Raw genomic sequence first — 5,731 nt, forward strand, 5'->3', positions numbered from 1 at the left:
TTGTTTTTTTTTTTTTTTGAACACGTTTGTCATTACCAAAAAGAGATGTCTTTAGGTAAAAATAATAAAAACCCCATGCTGCATAGATAATGCATAGTTCTATTTATCTGGTCAATGGGCAAAAAGCAAGCACTTAAGGTCTTCAGCTCCAATCTTTTGTTCATTTCTTATTGCTGGAATTTCATCTTCATTTCTTCGTGTTGGATGAATAAACCGGATGATGGTAGAGATGGTAAGCCGGCATTTACTCAGCCCTGCCCCTGCTCAGCCTTGGGAGCGGACGAATTCTCAGCTGGTGGATCGGCTGCTTTTGTCTCTTTGCCATCTTGTGGTTTAGGGTTTTCAGGGTGTCTGCGTCGGTAGTTGAAGTCGCAGGGCTACCGACGTTGAGGTGGCTGCTGACCTTGGGTCTCATCTCCTTGATTTTCCTTATCTTCCTCATTGCCATCCTCTCTAGGCTGTCTTTGGTGAGGAGGACCCCTGCGGAATCGTGGTCTATAACCCCAATACATATTCTCTCTCACTGGTCTACCTTGTTCTCCTGCACCCTGGTTGTCAGCACCTTCCATCACTTCTCCCTGCACAGGAGGGTTGGAATCCTGTGGTCGACGCCCATAGGGTCTCCTCCATGTAGTAAGGTGGGAAGCATCGCCTGCGGGAGGGCCGGCGCGGTTGGGCCTGGCCTTCGGGAGCACTTTCCGATGCCTCGTTCTTTTCCCCACTCTCACTATTCTGGTAATTCTGCTGGGAATTGCGTGGAGGACCCCTGCGACGTGGATAGCGTCTATAATGGTTACGGTCCGCTGCATATTTTCTGCCTTGCACAGGAACTCCACCAGGGCCTGTCACATTTGCTGCCTCCGCACCCTTTTCTCCTTCAGCCACATCAAACTCCACAGTGTCTCCATCTCCTACACTGCGAAGGTACTTCCTGGGCCTATTCTTCTTTATGGCGGTCTGGTGTACAAATACATCTTCCTTGGTGTCATTCCTGTTGATGAAACCAGATCCGTTTCTTACACTGAACCATTTTACTGTTCCCAAAACCTTCGTTGCGATGACCTTTTTGTTCCCGCCGGCAGGCGCCGCCGATGTGAGGCCGCCCGGACCGCTGCGGGGCTTCGTGTCCGCAGCGCTGAAGGCCCGGCGGCGGGCGGCTGCTGGGTCTCAGCCTCGCTGCTCATGGTTGCGGTGATGGTGACTGGGGCCGGCGGCGGCAGCTGCGGCTCCTCCCGGGGTGTGATCGTAACTAGGCCGGCGGCGGCGGTGGGGCTGCTCAGGGCTCTCTGGGGTCCGCTCCGGGTTGCTGTTGTTTTAAGCAGTTAAGTTTTGAAAGATTTATTACACAGCAATAAATAACCAGAACACTTTCTATTTGTCTGCTTAGACTAGATTCTTAGGAAAGACTATAAGCATATACATTTTTTAAAAGCTGTTGATCCATATTGCCTTGCAGACCTCAAGAAGGGCTATATCAATATCCACCCCCATCATTAGTGTATGAGCGTGTCTGTTTCGCTGTGCACTTGCCAGCATTGAATGTATCAAAAATCACTTCTAATTTTTGAGTGTTAACTTGTTTACTTAATATATTTCTCATAGCTATTTTATGTGAACTATTTTTCTTCTTGATTTGTAGAAATCTTTTAGGGTAGTGTTCTTTTTATCTCTTCCTAGCCTCAGGAACTAGAACAAAGGGTGAAAAGACAAAAAACAGGTTCTATACGGCAGATCTTTCTGTACACACAAAAAAATCATTTTGGTTAGTCCTTTAATAAAAGGATACTACCCTTTTATATTTGTGGCACATTTCCCCAGCTTATTTGCTTTTAAAACTTTTATCCTTTTAGTTTTGTTCATAATTTTTATGTAAATGAACTTGCCATCCAGTCTATTGTTACTTCTCTCCATGAAAGAATAAGCAGAGAAGATTAATCCTTACAGAATGGCCAGAAATAATACCTGAGGATCCTGTAGATCAGAAAACAAAGCAATCTGTAGATATCACATGTGTGGGGCAGCCAGCGGTGAGCTGCTTTCCAGAGGCTCGTGCTTTTGACTGTGACTGTATCACCAGGGAAGGGCTAGTTCCTTTGGGGATTATCAACAAATAAAATTCTGCAGAAAACCCAGAAGAAAAAACATTTCCCAAGTCTATGGATTGCCTATACCTATTAACAGATGATCACGTCTATAATCTCTATGAACAGGCTAGCTCTATGAAGCAAATACTGTCTTCCTATCTAGGTATCTGCATTTTAATGTAGAGAATGTAAAGAATGAGACTTAGAAGCTCAAGCGTTTATTAACATTTTATATATGTCTTTAAAATTGTAAACTTAGTGTGTAAAAGTTAAAATTCTCAAAGAAGAAATTCTACATTTCCAGACACATAGCTATGAACATTTTGGTGAATTGGTCTTATTTCCTAAGCATTTTTAATGTTTGGATTTTTTTTTTTTTGCGTAAACAATTTATCCTGCACTTCTCAGTTAAAGGGAAGTGCTTTCATTGAATATTATCTAAAACTATCTGTAAACATTTTAACAACTACATAATATAATATTGTATATTCATTTTGTAGCCTATTTAGCTTTTTTCTGTTTTTTTGTCACTGTTACAGGTAGCCTTGTGATGAACATCTTTGTGCTTTTCCTGCATTTTTTCTTAGGTGAATTCCAGCAGTTAAAGCACGTGAACTTTAAGTCTCATGTGTATGACAAATACTTACTTTCTCAGAAATGCTGTTTTCCGTAAGTCTAATTTTGCCTGGCTCGTTCAATTTCTGGTTTAGTTTTAAAGGGCTATAGGTTGATGTGTCATTGCTAGCCTCAGACTTTATCAGAAGGAAGGCTGGAAGAGAAGGGTAAGCATGGCAGTGGCCCAGAGGATGGGTTTCAGATGAAACTGCCTTCCGAATATTCTGGTGCTTGGAGGGTTGTGGAACCTGAGGGTTTATTCAATGACCTCCCAAAGCTTCCTTATACCAGGTAGTAATTTAGCTGGCTTATACTATGAACATATGGGCTCTTCAGAAGCAACAAGGTTTCTACTGAAGACAGGCATAAATGAGCTGTGGACCTTGTTGGCACGATGAATCAGCCTTTGCAGCTCCATTCCTGCCAGGCTCGTGCTGATATATTGGAAGCCCTGTGTCCCTGTAGGTGTCTGTGGGAAGACATACGGGATGGATGGCCAGCTACAGATAATGCGTCCATGCTCACAGAGGAAAATCTGCTTTACCGGAGCTGCTGAGGGGAAAATTTATTTTTGGCAAAAATTTACTTTGTAAATTACATTGAACATTGTGGAATTAGCCAAATTTGGAAATTCTCTTTTTCAAGTTCCTACTTGGTTTGGCAGCAAGTTTCTTTTTTCTCATTGTATAGCTATTCTTAATCTTCACTGTGGACCAAAATCACCCACGGAGCTTATGAAAATGTGTACTCAGGCCTTAGCCCTAGAGACTGATTCATTAGGTTAGGAGTTGGGGCCCAGAAATCTGCCCCTTTTGGGTGATGCTGATGCGGGTGGTGGTTTGACTGCAGGTAGGGAAACAATAATCTGCGGCTGCAAGTGATAGCCAATTTTGTTACCCAAATCACCCTTCTAAAAAGGATTGTTGCCCTAGCCATTAGGAGTACCATCAGCAAATAGCCTTCAGCTCTGCAACCCTTTAGAGATTGCCTCAGCTGCAGAAAACTGCCTCTCCCATGTGCCTCTTCTCACATCCAGTGACTCCAGCCAGGAGTACAAAGGCCAATTCATCTGGTCATAGGCCAATCTGATGGGCCATTTAGCTCTGGAGCACCTTATGGCAGCAGCTGAGGTGTTGGGCCTCACTTCACAGCTCAACATCCATCAGAATTAATCCAGAGGGCACGTTCTAATAAATTTCTTGCACATTAGGGGCACCTGGGTGGCTCAGGTAGTGATCCTAGGGTCCTGGGATCCAGCCCCGCATCGGGCTTCCTGCTCATCGGGAGAATCTGCTCCCTCTCCCTCTGCTTGTGTGTACTCTCTCTTGCTCATTCTCTCTCAAATAAAATTTAAAAAATCTTACACGTTAGACACTTAGAGTTGGCTTAATAGAGACCTTGATTGTAAACAGGTGTTCATCCAGGCTCTGTCCTCCAGACAGAAAAGAGGGCTCATTGAGATACCCTCCACTCTGTTTGTAGCCTCATCGTCGCACCTCCCCCCGACCCCAACCTCTGCCACTTTGCCCTCTGCCATATGCTACATCTTGTCCTTTACCTTTTGCAGACTTCTCTTTTCACTACCCAAGGTTTATCCTTGGTTCATTCACTTCTAATTCAACAAAACTTTGTTAAATAAATTTTAATTTTAATCAGAATTTTCCTGCTTGAAAATATTATAGTCTGGAAGAAATATAGAGTACACAATGAGATTTCTTCCAAGATTCCCTCCTTTCTAAAGAGACCATGGTTTATAACTCACTCTCCGAATTTATGATATGCATCACAAAGTGAACTGTTACAAGTCTTGAGTCTACTTGTTCTTTCCTTAGCTCCATCTTTTACCCATCTGTCCATCCTCACCCACCCCACCTACCATCCATCATCCAGGATGCAAGTTGGAACAATGATTAAGAACAGAGACTTCAGTGTCAAACCAACCTGAGATAGATAAGACCTCAATAACAATTGAGCTAATATTTATAGAGCATTTATTCTCTACCATACACTGTTGATTTAATCCTCACACGGTTCTATGGGATGAATACTATTCACACTACAGATGAAAAACTGAGGCACAGAGAGATTAAATAACTTATAGGTCACATCGCTAGTAAGTCGCAGAGTTGAGATTCAAACCCAGTTGTCAATAACTGTTAAGCTATCAAATATCATTGATAGTATTTTTTATTAATAATTATGGAATCACCATCATTATTGTTAGTATGTGGAAAGAAACTACCCTTTTATCAAACATCTCCCAGTACTCTCATGAAACATTCTTAATTTGGAAAGTCAGTGACTGAGGTCCAGTCTAACAATATGCATTTGTTGCTTAGCAGTACATTTGGCCTGATTCCAAGAATGTTGGACATGGGATGATGCTTCAGCAGGCTTCATTCACATCGCCAAATTATTAAGGTTGTTATTCTGAGAAACATACAGGTTTTTACAGAACTGTCTGTTTCTCTGAAGCTCTGTCCATTTTGACACCGATTGCTCTCTGCAGATTATTTGTAATTGGTCTTCCATCCAACACCTAAACATTACTGGGAAATTGGTGATGGACTGGAGTTTCAGCAGTGCTTATAATAAAAACATACTTTAGAACTCCTTCAATGGCTCCTCCTGGTTTATGTTTTCATTCTCTTAGCCCATGTCCTTATTTACACCAGGCCTGGAAAAAGGGGGAAAAGCCAAATTCTGAAGGAAAACTTTGGAAATGGGATAAATTCCATCTGCTTCAGCAAAAGGAAGCAGCTGTATTCAAGCAAAGTAAATGATAAAAACTGGATTGCCCTTCCTTGCTAAAGACCAAAAGAGCTTCAAGATGTTTAGGACAAAAATGGAATTATTTTTTTAAATTTTAATTTCAGTGTAGCTTAAGGCATTCTCTGAAATGCAGATATTTTAACTTTAATTATCCTCCCATAGAACCAGGATAAAATGGTCTTTTAAAAAAGTAACCTTTAGGGGCGCTGGGGTGGTTAAGTATCTGCCTTCTGCTCAGATCATGATCCCAGGGTCTTGGG

General features: G+C 42.2%; 1 pseudogene; it reads right to left on the reverse strand.

Annotated features, from left to right (window-relative positions):
* Positions 1 to 248: 248 nt before the first annotated feature.
* On the reverse strand, positions 249 to 1,293 carry LOC110587484 (annotated as a pseudogene).
* Between the last annotated feature and the right edge of the window lie 4,438 nt (positions 1,294 to 5,731).

Source organism: Neomonachus schauinslandi, chromosome 10, assembly GCF_002201575.2.
Source record: "Neomonachus schauinslandi chromosome 10, ASM220157v2, whole genome shotgun sequence".
Lineage (NCBI taxonomy): Eukaryota > Metazoa > Chordata > Mammalia > Carnivora > Phocidae > Neomonachus > Neomonachus schauinslandi.